A 14,800-nucleotide genomic window follows, 5' to 3' on the forward strand; every position below is an offset into this window, starting at 1 on the left:
GCCAGAGTACTAGAGGAACCGGGATAGCGTCCCTCAGGGAACGGGAAGAACGGAGTCTTTAGAACCACAGAGTTCTTGGAGACAATTAAGGGAGTCCGGTACGGGTGCTGGTTGGGAAGCTCAGACGGGATCCGGGTTAGCTGGATGTGATGAGGAGGCAGCCGGGTGAAGCCGGGGATCACAGACAGGCACAGGCAGATGTAACGGTGGTGGGATTCCCCGCTGACGGACACCGGAGGACCTCTAGGCAAACCCGGATTCAGGAGCCGGTTACGGAGGCAGAGCAGACTCTACGAAAGAGACAGAGTTAGCACAGGCAAGGCACATGGGGACCTGGACTCCTAGCTTGCAGAACTTGACGAACAGGCGACGCCCTCCAGGCAGGGAGCTCCTAATATACCTGGCCCTGACTGATGTAATATCCTGTTTAGGGAGTGCAGGGCCTTTAAGAGGAAGTCAGTGACCGCGCGCGCTCCCTAATGCACATGCGTGACGCCCGGGTGCCGGAGGCCAGAGCAGGGAGTGGTGCCGAGGAGGACGTGTGGCTGGAGGCAGGGGACCCGGGGACCGGAGCGGTGAGTGAGAAACGACATCGGGACCCGGGGAGCGTGACAACATGTAACGTCCCTGTCCATGCTTACTGGTCAAAGTATCGGTGGTGAAATGCACCCGTTCACACACAGAGTTTCTCAAGGAAGCGGTGATGTTGTGTGCGACATGCTGGTGTAGCGCGGGCACACCTTTCTTAGAGAAGTAGTGGCGACTAGGCATCTGGTACTGGGGCACAGCGACAGACATAAGGTCTCTAAAATCCTGTGTGTCCACTAGGCGGAAAGGCAGCATTTCGGTAGCCAAGAGCTTACAGAGGGATAGAGTCAACCTCTTAGCTTTGTCATGGGTCGCAGGAAATGGCCTTTTATTTGTCCACATCTGAGGGACAGAGATCTGGCTGCTGTGTGTAGACGGTGGTGAGTAAGGTGTCCCTGGAAAAATGCAGGTTTGTGAGGAAAGTGCAGGCGGAGACATGATGTTGCCTTCATCCAACGTTGGTGCTATCGATGTCTGAGAGAGCTGTACACACGCACTTGTTTTCCCTTCCAAACCAACTGACGACCTACCAAGCAAACTGCCTGTTGCGGTTACAGTGGTGGAAGTTGTGCGTGGAAAACCAGGTGTGACAGCTGTCCCCACAGTCCTAGAAGATGAAGAGCGCGCGGATGCACTGGAAGGGGCAGGCCGTGGATGGTCCACTCCGCTAGGCTGCATTGCAGCACAGTGAGCTTCCCACCGGGACCTATGATATTTATTCATGTGACGATTCATGGAAGAAGTTGTCAAACTGCTGAGGTTTTGACCTCTACTAACAGAATCACGACAAATTTTACACATCACATAATTTGGGCGATCTTTTTCTATGTCAAAAAAGGACCAGGCTAGGCAAGGCTTAGAGGGCATGCGACCTGCTGAGCCCCCCCGACTAGTGCTCAGAGGCAGAGTGGTGGCTGATGATGCAGTTGTAGACGTGCTACCAGTGCTCCGACTCTGTCCAGGAAGGCGCAAGGTAACTTCTTCGTCGGTTGCATCCTCCTCCACCACCTCTGTTGACCTCCTCGAGTGCCTGACTGGGGGTTGACAGTAGGTGGGATCTAGAACTTCATCATCAATTGTTGTGTTTGCACTCCCCTCACCCTCAGACCTAGCCTCCTCTTGCCCTGACCGAATATTTAAGTTGTCATCCCAATCTGGTATCTGGGTCTCATCGTCATCAGTATGTTCCTCATTGTCTATAACCACAGGTGTTACAGTTTGTGACACAGGGTCAACATTATGCTCAGAAACTTGATCATCACGGCCTGAATCTGAGTCACAAAGGTTCTGGGCATCACTGCAGACCATTTCCTGGTCTGTACTCACTGTAGCTTGGGAGCAGATGGTCTATCTTCAGCAGATGATAATGGAGCTTTGCCACCTTCCCCACGGACAAACCCTTTTTTTCCTTTTCCACCACGCCTCTTCCCCTTTCCACCAGCATCTGTCATTTTGCCACTCATGGTGATTGCGACAAGATTGTGCACTTAAAATGTGGTAGTAAAAATTGAGCGGTGGTGTAGATTGCAGCGGTGGTCTATCTTTATTAACAGTAGAATAATAAAGAATAAATATCCCTGACAATGCAACTACGGCCCTTAAACTGGCAGCATAAATTGCTAGTATAATGGCTTAGTAAGAATGAGTTGGAGTGTGCAATGCAGGCAGACGTGCTGCAAATGTCTTTGCACTAGTGGGACTATACAGAAGTCCAACAGCCACGTTTAGGATGCCACTAAGTTCACTCAGTGTTTGCTAGTATAATGGCTTAGTAACCATGAGTTTGAGTGTGCAAAGGGCAGGAGGGTACAGTGGCAGGGTTGTGGGTCTGGGTAGAGGAAAGGAAGCCTGCCTTTCTATCCCTCCTAATAGGGAAATGCAGCGAGGAAATCCCTGACCTTAGCTACACAGACGCTGTCATCTTGTGTAGCTGTTAACTCTGTTTTCAGGACCTGTCACCTATGGCTCTGACCCTGCCGGTATGAGCCCTTAAAAGGACTGATAGAAAGTGCTATCCCTATTCTGTATAGCGCTGTGTATGGAGCGTATACAGCGGTATCGGCGATAGGAGCTGCGCCAGTGATGACTGACACCAAGGACGCAGAAGGCAGATAATGGCGTGCTGGAGGAAAATGTCCGGTTTTATAATGCAGGGACATGTGACATGGACATCCTATCACACATGCCGTTGCTTCTCTGGCTAAAAGTCCACTTAGCTGTGTGTGTGTCTGGGATTGGCTGACATGCTGGCCCGCCCCACTACACGCGCGCGCTTAGGGAAGGAAGACAAGGAAAAAAAAAAAAATAGCGATCGCCATTATCCATACAGCAGTGATCTGAATGCGCTGTTCCCGCACACTATACACTAAAAATGTCATAATAGTGTGAGTCACAGAGTGACTTACACTATTACAGCGGAAAGCCAGCTAGTAATTAGCTGGTCTTTTTGCTGCTAGAACCGTTCTCGAATGTATCTAGAACTATCGAGCTTTAGGAAAAAAGCTCGAGTTCTAGTTCGATCTAGAACAGCCCCCAAAATCACTCGAGCCGTGAACTGGAGAACCACGAACCGCGCTCAACTCTACTCCTCGCGTCTCCGTACGGCCGCCACCACCTCCGCCATGTCGGCCTCCCACTCCTCCAAGAGGAGTTGCATCTTGACCTGCAGCCGCTGTTGGAGCTGGGCGGTCCGGACCTCCACCCACGCCGCGGTTCCAGGCGCGGGGGCTACGGTGCTGCGGGACGGCATGTACATCGTTCCGGCGGCCTCTTCCAGGAACAGAAAGATGGCCGCAGGGTCCTGGCGTCCCTGCTTTTATACCCGCGGGCTACATGCGGCCAGACGCCATCCGTCCCCCTTAGTCTTTTTCTGGCTCCTCCTCTACAGGGGCGGGGTTTCGGCTTTCGCGCCTCCACTGCTCGAGGAGACGCTCGAGCGGGGATTTTTCATGCCCAAAATGGCGGCTTCTCAAATTTTTCAGCCGGACACCTCCGGCAGTCACAAGGCGCACCTCTACCAGACGGCAGAGCGGTAAAATCCTGTTCGTGACGCCAAGTTGTCGCGGGCGGAGGAGGGGACGCTACGCTCTCCCACTGCTCGGGTCCGGCTGCTGCTGCTACTGCTGCTCGGTGGTGGCTCGAGCGGTAGGCCGGATCCCGGGGACTCGAGCGGCGTTCCTCGCCCGTGAGTGAAAAGGGGAATGGTTTTGGGGATTTAGAGATATTGTCCGTGACGCCACCCACGGTTGTGGTGAGGTTGTGACACCACCGCTGCTCTGGACGGGGATCCCGGGAGCGGTGACAGGGAGCAGCTTGGATTTGTTGTTTTCTCCCCTCCGTGGTTAGGGGGTTGGTTGTCCCGGGGCCCGGTGAGGGGTAGGTAGGGATGGTTGGCAGGCGGGTTACGGGGCCTGGTGAGGTGCAGGGTCGCGGGGCAGCGCTGTGCCGCACGGCACGGTGGTACTCACTCAGCCAGTAACGAATACACAGTCTCCGGTAAAACACACGGCTGGATGGATGGGTCCCACAGACGGCTGCGGTGTTTCTCCTCCCGGCAGGTTGATGGTGACTGCCTTTCCCTGCACCTGTGTAGTGTGTATGGTTCCAATGGGTTCCCACCGGTAACCCGCTCCCCAGCTTGAATGGGTGCTGAAGGAGCCCCTTTTGCCCACAGGCTCTGGCCCTGGGAACTTTAGCCTTAGCGGTGACTGTGTTTCCCTTCACAGTTTGAGCTGTCGCCTTCTATCGGGACTTGGCTGCTGGGACACCCAGGAGGTTCCCTTCGCTAACGGATTTGACAATTTCAACGGCGACTCCTAGCCTTGTCGGGGTCCGTAAGCCCTGCCGGATGGTGCTGGCTTCTCATTGCTCACCGGTCCGGTACCGCCAGGCCACCGCCCTTACGGCTCACTCCAATCGGCCTCTCCTGCAGACGGTCACCACCGTCTGCCATCCTTGCTGTACCGTCCGGGCCACACACCCGGACCGCTTTCTGTCTGCTCCTTTACCACTTCACTCTCCTCATTTCCACTTCCAACTCTCAACTCCACTAAACTCTCTCCTTTTCCCGCCTTCAGGACTGTGAACTCCTCGGTGGGCGGGACCAACCGCCTGGCCCACCCCCAGGTGTGGACATCAGCCCCTGGAGGAAGGCAACAAGGATTTTGTGTTTTGGCTTTGGTGTGCCTGACCGGGGTGTGGGGTGTGTTGGTGTAGTTCTGTGACGACCTGGCTTGTCCAGGGCGCCACAGTTTATTCCTATTACATAGTTACTTATTCTTTCTTGTCTCAGTCTGGACAGTAGCTATCAGCATCCAGGGGAATTAGCTCAGATGGTAGAGCGCTCGCTTAGCATGCGAGAGGTAGCGGGATCGATGCCCGCATTCTCCAAAATTTTTTTTTTTTTTTGAATGGTGGGATATTATCTTTTTACTTTTCACCTGACCCGGTACCTCCCTATTACAGTACGAGGTGACCCGATACCTCCCTATTACAGTAGGAGGTGACGTTCCTCTTTTGGGCACATTGTGGAGTTGAGCGCTGAGTCGGTGACACTGATGTTCCCCTCCCCCCTCAGAATTCAGCAAATTGTGTAGATAATGAGCCGGTGACTCCACAATCAGCCCTCACTTCTGTAGTTGTGGCCGAGTGGTTAAGGCGATGGACTAGAAAACCATTGGGGTCTCCCTGTGCAGGTTCAAATCCTGCCGACTGTTTTTTTTTTTTTTTTCTGCAAAAATCTCATTTAATCTGAGAATTGGAGGCCGGTGTGTATAGGAGGCTGTGGTAGGTGGACTGCACCCCGGTGTGTATAAGAGGCTGTGGTAGCTGCACTATACCTGTCCTTCCTCAATGACAGGCTAAACAGTCTCTGTGGCGCAATTGGCTGTTAACTGAAAGGTTGGTGGTTCAAGCCCACCCAGGGACGGTAATTATTTTTTTATACAGGGTCTTCTATAAATAAGAGCATTCTTCAGGGGCGCTCTCTGCCAATATGCTGGAGTGCAGACTATCTTTTTCTATAACCCTAATTATAGATGGTTAATGAATAATATAAACAGCGGCTCGGTGCTGCAGAGAGACACGGACAGGTTACGGCTGGTGATGGCTCTTGCAGCTTTCCATGAAGCCCCTTACTTACAGTATAGATGGGGGTCCGTACAGTACAGGCAGTTCAGCTCTTACCTTCAGCCATTGCACACGTTGTCCCCCTGGGGGGCTCAGTCTCCAGTGCAGCAGCTGGACACAGAGGTCTCACACTGCCCTGCACACATCTCTCCCCTGTTATCTCTGAAGCTTCTACTGACTGAGGTCAGATACAACCAGAGGAAAGTGATCAGAGAAGAGGAAGGGTCTGGATAATCCAAGAGGAACCATAATCACCCTAATAGAAGCTCATTATCAGGAGAGCGGGCGGGGGAGGAGGAATCTTGTAGGAAAATTAATATTGTGGCTGCGTCTGTAATGTGGTATAATAATGCTGGAGATGATTATACATTACTATCCATAATTAAGGGCAGAAGTCTGCAGAAATCAGGGGCAGCACAGAAAATATTCCTTTTTTACAGAAACTTCAAGTATTGGTCAATTAAAGTGTAAAAACTGAAGGGAAAAATAGAAAATCAAGAGAAATCTTCTCCCTTCAGCCGCTCACTCCCAGACACCGGGCGGCCACGGTCTTTGCCTGTACAGTAGAGGCTAAATCCCAGTGGGCTAAGGGACCTCTGCTGATGTCACGCCCATGTGATCAGAAGAGGAGGGGCCTCTGCTGACATCATGCCCATGTGCCGCCCCTGCAGCGGTCGAACCGCTCGGATCCGGGGGTTTGCTGCTGTGGCTCGAGGGTCTCCGGACCCGGGGTCTTGCGGCCACTCTCAAATGAAAAAGGGGGCTATTTACAGGGGAGTTTTATTTCGTGACGCCACCCGTGGTTCGCGGTAAGGTTGAGTACCGCCGCTGCCCACGGGAGTACCCGGGGGAGATGGAGTGGGGCAGCCAGATGACGTTCCCTTCACGGGTAGGGGGAGACCCTTGGACTCTTGATGCTGGGGACGCTGGGGCAGGGGAAGGCCATGTACTCACTCAGGCAGCATCGGTGACGAAAAGCGGACTCTGACAACAAGGTAAACCAAGTCTCTGGGTGCCGCTGCCCTCTTGGGGGAACTCGTCCGGGTATTCGTCCCCTATAGTACTGCCGGCTGGTCTGGAGTCTGCCTCCGTGCACAAATTAGAAGTGTTCTGGTGGCCCGTTGGTGTAAAGCTGTTTGTAGTGGAGCTGTGCTCTCAAGGGATCACGCTTGGGATTTCTGTGGGCTGCGTGGGTTGGAAAGCCCTATCCCCCTTGTTGCGCTAGTGGCCCTGATCTCTGAGCTTCGTGGAGACAGTCCATAAGTCACTATCGTCCTCAGGTTAATTGCTAGGTTGCCTGAAGCTACTCCCCGACCTAGGGTCTAATTCCCCGCTGTGCTTTCGGTCCCAGACTGGTTATTAGACTCGATCTATTGACCGTCCTCCAAGACAGTCTCTTTGCTCTACTCCTCATGATTAGCAATGGACGAACAGTCTCAGTGCTCGGCTCCTCGGTGATTAGTAATGGATGGACAGTTTCGGTGCTCAGCTCTTCTGTGATTAGTAATGGATGGACAGTCTCGGTGCTCGGCTCTTCTGTGATTAGTAATGGATGGACAGTCTCGGTGCTCGGCTCTTCTGTGATTAGTAATGGATGGACAGTCTCGGTGCTCAGCTCTTCTGTGATAAGTAATGGATGGACAGTCTCGGTGCTCAGCTCTTCTGTGATTAGTAATGGATGGACAGTCTCGGTGCTCGGCTCTTCTGTGATTAGTAATGGATGGACAGTCTCGGTGCTCAGCACTTCTGTGATTAGTAATGGATGGACAGTCTTGGTGCTCGGCTCCTCTGTGATTAGTGTCGCGGGCGGGGAAGGACGCCGCTGCACTGCGCTCGCTAACGCTCGGGTCCGGCGCTGCTCGAGCGGTGGGCCGGATCCGGGGACTCGCCCGTGAGTGAAAGGGGGTAGTTTGGTTTGGGGATTTGGTCCGTGACGCCACCCACGGGTTGTGGTGAGATTGGGCACCACCGCTGCTGGTGACGGGGATCCCGGGAGCGATGGCAGGGAGAAGCTGGGATGTTGTTTTCCCCCTCCGTGGGTAGGGGTTGGTGGTCCCGGGGCCCGGTGAGATGACAGGGAGGCAGGGTTAGATGGGTGACGGGTCGCTTGGACTGCGCAGCGTGGTGCCAGACGGCACGGTAGTACTCACTCAGCCACAAAGGTACGCAAAGTCTCTGGTAAACCAAACGGCTGGATGGACGGGTCCCGCAGCCGGCTGCTGTGGCTTCTCCTGAACGGTTAGTGGTGGCTGCCTTTCCCTGCACCTTTGTGTATGTTCGGTCCCGGTGGATTCCCACCGGTAACCCGCTCCCCAGCATGTGTATGTGCCGGAGGAGCCCTTTTGCCCGCAGACTCTGCCCCTTGGAACTCTAGCTGTGGCGGTAGCTGTATTTCCTTTTGCTGGTCAGACGGTTGCCTTCAATCGGGTCTTAGCTGTTAGGAAACCCCTGGGGTTCCGGTCACTGACGGATTTGACCTCTAATGGCGATTCCAAGCCTGGTCGGGGTCCGTAGACCCTGCCTGTGTGTGCTGGCTTCACTTCACTCCCCGGTTCGGTACCGGCGGGTCACCGCCCGTCCCCGGTCCTACGGTTCCACGTTGATCTGCCTCTCCTGCAGACGGCCACCACTGTCTGCCAACCTTGCTCTTAGTGCCCGGGCCACACACCCGGACACGGTCAGTTTGCTCCTCTACTACCTCGTCACTCTTCTTTCTTGTACTTCCCTAACTGACTGACCTCCTTTTCCCGCCTCCAGGACTGTGAACTCCTCAGAGGGTGGGGCCAACCGCCTGGCTCCACCCCACCTGGTGTGGATATCAGCCCCTGGAGGGAGGCAACAAGGATTTTGTGTCTGGCTGATGTGCCTGTCTCAGGGCGGGGGTGTGTGCTGTAGTACCTGTGACGACCTGGCTAGTCCAGGGCGCCACATTAGTAATAGACGGACAGTCTTGGTGCTTGACTCTTCTGTGATTAGTGATGGATGTGTCGCGGGCGGAGGAGGGGACGCCGCGCTCTCCCACTGCTGCTCGGGTCCGGCTGCCGCGGCTGCTGCGGCCTGCTGCTGCTCGGTGGCTCGAGCGATGGGCCGGATCCCGGGGACTCTAGCGACGCTCCTCGCCCGTGAGTGAAACGGCATTTTGGGTGTAGGGATTGGTTATTGTCCGTGACGCCACCCACGGTTGTGGTGATTTGTTGACATCACCGCTGCTCTGTATGGGGATCCCGGGAAGGATGGTATGGAGCAGCCAGTTGTTGTGTTGCCCCTCCGTAGGTAGGGGTTGGTGATCCCGGGGCCCAGTGATGAGGTGGGTGATGCAGGGCTTGGTGGGCGCAGGGACGCGGGGGCAGCGCTGTGCCTTGCGGCACTGTGGCACTCACTCAGCCTGAGACGTTGACACAGTTTTTCGGTAAAACACACGGCTGGAAAAACGGTTCCCACGGACGGCTGCACTTGCTTTTCCCCAGTAGGTGACGGTGATGTCCCTTTTCCTGCACCTAATGTTTCTGTGTTGGTAGCGATGGGTTCCCACCGGTAACCCGCTCCCCGGCTTGGATATGGGCCGGAGGAGCCCTACCTTGCCCGCAGGCGCTGGCCCTGAGAAACTGGTGCCCTGGCGGTGGCGGTGTCTCTCTGTTACGGTTGGACTGTTGCCTTCAATCGGGACTTGGTTGTTTGGAGACAGACGTCCCCTTCACTGACGGATTTGGCAAATTATGGCGACTTCTAGCCTTGCCGGGATCCGAGAGGCCCTTGCCCTGGTGCTGACTGTTCTTCGTATACTGCTCCAGACCGCCGGGCCACTACCCGTCCGCGGTCCTTCCAGCAACCTCCGAGCAGTCACCCCTGCGGACTATCACCACCGTCTGCTGACCTTGCTGTCACTGTCCGGGCATACAGCCGGACCAACTTCAGGCTTTACTACTGTCACTTCAGCTTCTCTCTTTAGCTTCACTACTACTTTCACTTCCCTCACTTGACTCTTCTGTTTACTCCTTCACTTCCCTAACTGAACTCCTCCTCAGACTCTAGTCTGGCTTCTACTTCCACTCCTTCCACTTCCTCCTCCAAACTCTATCTGCCTGGTTCCTCCCGCCTCCAGGGCTGTGAACTCCTCGGTGGGCGGAGCCAACCGCCTGGCCCACCCCCTGGTGTGAACATCAGCCCCTGGAGGAAGGCAACAAGGATTTTGGTAGCCTGGGTGTTCCTAACTGGGGTGTAGGGTGTGGTGGTGTGATGACCTGTGACCCCTGGCTTGCCCAGGGCGTCACATTCCCCCTTAGCAAAATGCAGACCGTCCGCGGGCTGCCCGTCCAACACCGGTTTTATTTTCTGTAAAATATGTAAAAGGTAAACGGTAACATTTAAAGCATCACATCATCCCACAACGGGAGGCACATTTCTTAAAAGTTGCAAAACGGTTTACGGTTACGGTCTCCGCTCTCTCCCACCCAAACAACCTGGCCCTGATGCTGCCCCTAAAACCCAGGCAGCACCCCTTGACCCAAGTCCAGCACAAGTTACCCGAGCGGGATCTGTCCTTCCCCTCCAGAGGGTAGCCACCGGTTCCTGTGGTGGCTGGGCCCCAGCCTGCTCTGCTGAGGGCCCTCCCTCCAACCTGCCTCTCCGGAGGCGGCACTGCGGAAACGGTAACGGTAAACAACTTATTTACAAGCCACTAACGTTTGTGGTTGCCCTGCAAGTTCACGGGCTTGTCCATGGAAAGTCCTCCATGCAAACTTTTTAAACGGTCCCCACGGGGACAACGGTGCCGGTAACGGCCGGTTTCCTCAATCACAGTTAGACAATCAGATTACTTCTCGGTTTTATCTTCTTTTATCATTTGCAACTTTTTCCAAACAAACACAACTCAGTGGTGGTCCCAACGGGGACTGGACAACGGTGCTCTGCTGCCCTTACTCCAGATATTTAGCTTCATCCGAGGGAGGGGGTGCAGAACTCACTCGGCTCTCCTGGCTGCCCCTCAGTTTGGCATCTAGGGCGAACCACCCCCTCTCTCCACAGTGCCGGGTATACTGCACAATGTCACCCGGCATCAGATTACGGCCGGGGTGCTCCTCGGGCAAGTGGGCATTCACATCCCGCCGGGCTATAAACACTTCGGCCTCCAGGCCCGGTTCGTATATAAACCCATAGCCCTGGCGTACATCAAACCGCCTCACCTGCCCTTCGTAAAGTGGGCCCCGGACCCGGAATGTTGCTTGATGGAGGCTTTCTTTTTCTCTAATGGCTCGGGCCACCACCTCCGCCTTCTTCCTCTCTCTCTCACCGATCTCCAGGCCCAGCGGTAGCGGCTCCCTGTCCCAATACGGCGCTGCTGCGAGCTCCGGCGCACGGGTCGGGCCCGACGGGACATTCTGGACGTTGCCCACTGTCAGAGATCTGGGCGACAAGTCCCGCGGCGTCTTGGCCTTAGGCGCCACCTTGCAGCGACAACCCGGCGCTACCTCAGCCGAGGTGTGGGGGATGGGTACAGGGGCTTTCCGCAGCTGGGCCTCCGGCTCGGAACGGTCCATCAGCTCCGGCTCGGGGATTTCCTCTGGAGACACCTCCGGTGCGGTTTTTGGAGCCTTCCAAGGCAGCACCTCCGGTCGACTACAGGCTCCGGCTGCAGGTCGGCTCGCCTGGGCGGGCATGCTGGGTAGTGCTACCAGTTGCGGTGGTAGCAGGCCTAGTGGCGGGGTCACGGCCTCCGAGACGGGTGGCGAGGGAGGCAGCGGGGGAAGAGGGCTTGGACCGGGTCCCGCAGCCGCGATGACCGACCCTTCAAAGGCATCGGGGCGTGGGTCACTCACCCTCCCTTTCTCCGCTTCCTCCTCGCGTCTCCGCACGGCTGCTATAACGCCCGCCATGTCGGTCTCCCACTCCTCCATGAGGAGCTGCATCTTAACCTGCAGCCGTTGGTAGAGCTGCGCGGTCCGGATCTCCACCCACGCCACAGTTCCAGGCGCGGGGGCTACGGTGTTGCGGGACGGCATCCACATGCTGCTGGCGGCTTTTCCCAGGAACAAGATGTCTGCAGAGTCCTGGCGTCCCTGCTTTTATAGCTGCTCTCACATGCAGCCAGCCGCCATCGCGTCCCCCTTAGCTTCTTTTCGGCCCCTCCTCTATCGGGGCGGGGTTTTGGCCTTCGCGCCTCTGCTACTCGAGAAGACACTCGAGCGAGAACTTTTCGCGCCAAAGATGGCGACTTCTGAAATTTTTCAGCCGGATACCTCCGGCGGTTACAAGGCGCACCTCTACCCAACAGCAGAGCGGTAAGATCCTGTTCGTGACGCCAAGTTGTCGCGGGCGGAGGAGGGGATGCCGCGCTCTCCCACTGCTGCTCGGGTCCGGCTGCCGCGGCTGCTGCGGCCTGCTGCTGCTCGGTGGCTCGAGCGATGGGCCGGATCCCGGGGACTCTAGCGGCGCTCCTCGCCCGTGAGTGAAAGGGGATTTTGGGTGTAGGGATTGGTTATTGTCCGTGACGCCACCCACGGTTGTGGTGATTTGTTGACACCACCGCTGCTCTGTATGGGGATCCCGGGAAGGATGGTATGGAGCAGCCAGTTGTTGTGTTGCCCCTCCGTGGGTAGGGGTTGGTGATCCCGGGGCCCAGTGATGAGGTGGGTGATGCAGGGCTTGGTGGGCGCAGGGACGCGGGGGCAGCGCTGTGCCTTGCGGCACTGTGGTACTCACTCACCCTGAGACGTTGACACAGTTTTTCGGTAAAACACACGGCTGGAAAGACGGTTCCCACGGACGGCTGCACTTGCTTTTCCCCAGTAGGTGACGGTGATGTCCCTTTTCCTGCACCTAATGTTTCTGTGTTGGTAGCGATGGGTTCCCACCGGTAACCCGCTCCCCGGCTTGGATATGGGCCGGAGGAGCCCTACTTTGCCCGCAGGCGCTGGCCCTGAGAAACTGGTGCCCTGGCGGTGGCGGTGTCTCTCTGTTACGGTTGGACTGTTGCCTTCAATCGCGACTTGGTTGTTTGGAGACAGACGTCCCCTTCACTGACGGATTTGGCAAATTATGGCGACTCCTAGCCTTGCCGGGATCCGAGAGGCCCCTGCCCTGGTGCTGACTGTTCTTCGTATACTGCTCCAGACCGCCGGGCCACTACCCGTCCGCGGTCCTTCCAGCAACCTCCGAGCAGTCACCCCTGCGGACTATCACCGCCGTCTGCTGACCTTGCTGTCACTGTCCGGGCACACAGCCGGACCAACTTCAGGCTTTACTACTGTCACTTCAGCTTCTCTCTTTAGCTTCACTACTACTTTCACTTCCCTCACTTGACTCTTCTGTTTACTCCTTCACTTCCCTAACTGAACTCCTCCTCAGACTCTAGTCTGGCTTCTACTTCCACTCCTTCCACTTCCTCCTCCAAACTCTATCTGCCTGGTTCCTCCCGCCTCCAGGGCTGTGAACTCCTCGGTGGGCAGAGCCAACCGCCTGGCCCACCCCCTGGTGTGAACATCAGCCCCTGGAGGAAGGCAACAAGGATTTTGGTAGCCTGGGTGTTCCTAACTGGGGTGTAGGGTGTGGTGGTGTGATGACCTTTGACCCCTGGCTTGCCCAGGGCGTCACAGATGGACAGTCTCGGTGTTCGGCTCTTCAGTGATTAGTAATGGATGGACAGTCTCGGTGCTCGACTCTTCAGTGATTAGTAATGGATGGACAGTCTCGGTGCTCGGCTCTTCTGTAATTAGTAATGGACGGACAGTCTTGGTGCTCGGCTCCTCTGTGATTACTAATAGACGGACAGTCTCGGTGCTCGGCTCTTCTGTGATTAGTAATGGACGGACAGTCTCGGTGATCGGCTCCTCTGTGATTAGTTATGGACGGACAGTCTCGGTGCTCAGCTCTTCTGTGAATAGTAATGGATGGACAGTCTCGGTGTTCGGCTCTTCAGTGATTAGTAATGGATGGACAGTCTCGATGCTCAGCTCATATGTGGTTAGTAATGGACGGACAGTCTTGGTGCTCGGCTCTTCTGCAATTAGTAATGGATGAACAGTCTTGGTGCTTGGCTCTTCTGTGATTAGTGATGGATGGACAGTCTCGGTGATCGGCTCCTCTGTGATTAGTTATGGACCAACAGTCTCGGTGCTCGGCTCCTCTGTAATTAGTAATGGACGGACAGTCTCGGTGATCGGCTCCTCTGTGATTACTAATAGACGTACAGTCTCGGTGCTCGGCTCTTCAGTGATTAGTAATGGATGGACAGTCTCGGTGCTCGGCTCTTCTGTAATTAGTAATGGACGGACAGTCTCGGTGCTCGGCTCCTCTGTGATTACTAATGGACGGACAGTCTCGGTGATCGGCTCCTCTGTGATTAGTTATGGACGGACAGTCTCGGTGATCGGCTCCTCTGTGATTAGTTATGGACGGACAGTCTCGGTGATCGGCTCCTCTGTGATTAGTTATGGACGGACAGTCTCGGTGCTCAGCTCTTCTGTGAATAGTAATGGATGGACAGTCTTGGTGTTTGGCTCTTCAGTGATTAGTAATGGATGTACAGTCTCGGTGCTCAGCTCATCTGTGGTTAGTAATGGACGGACAGTCTTGGTGCTCGGCTCTTCTGCAATTAGTAATGGATGGACAGTCTTGTTGCTCGGCTCCTCAGTGATTAGTAATGGATGGACAGTCTCGGTGGTCGGCTCTTCTGTGATTAGTGGTGGATGGACAGTCTCGGTGCTCAGCTCTTCTGTGAATAGTAATGGATGGACAGTCTCGGTGTTCGGGTCTTCAGTGATTAGTGATGGACAGACAGTCTCGGTGCTCAGCTCTTCAGTGATTAGTAATGGATGGACAGTCTCGGTGCTCAGCTCTTCTGTGGTTAGTAATGGACGGACAGTGTTGGTGCTCAGCTCTTTAGTGAATAGTGATGGATGGACAGTCTTGTTGCTCGGCTCCTCGGTGATTAGTAATGGATGGACAATCTCGGTGCTCGGCTCTTCTGTAATTAGTAATGGACGGACAGTCTTGTTGCTCGGCTCCTCGGTGATTAGTAATGGATGGACAGTCTCGGTGCTCGGCTCCTCTGTGATTAGTAATGGACGGAGAGTCTCGGTGGTCGGCT

General features: G+C 55.4%; 2 non-coding genes across 2 annotated transcripts; both read left to right on the forward strand.

The window, feature by feature from the left end:
• The first annotated feature begins 4,904 nt into the window (after window positions 1-4,904).
• TRNAA-AGC (transfer RNA alanine (anticodon AGC)) lies at window positions 4,905-4,977 on the forward strand. The gene has a single exon. It is a non-coding gene; the product is annotated as a tRNA-Ala (tRNA).
• A 244-nt stretch (window positions 4,978-5,221) lies between these two features.
• Window positions 5,222-5,303, forward strand: TRNAS-AGA (transfer RNA serine (anticodon AGA)). The gene has a single exon. It is a non-coding gene; the product is annotated as a tRNA-Ser (tRNA).
• The last annotated feature ends 9,497 nt before the right edge of the window (window positions 5,304-14,800 follow it).

Source organism: Anomaloglossus baeobatrachus, chromosome 3 (assembly GCF_048569485.1).
Source record: "Anomaloglossus baeobatrachus isolate aAnoBae1 chromosome 3, aAnoBae1.hap1, whole genome shotgun sequence".
Classification (NCBI taxonomy): Eukaryota; Metazoa; Chordata; class Amphibia; order Anura; family Aromobatidae; genus Anomaloglossus; species Anomaloglossus baeobatrachus.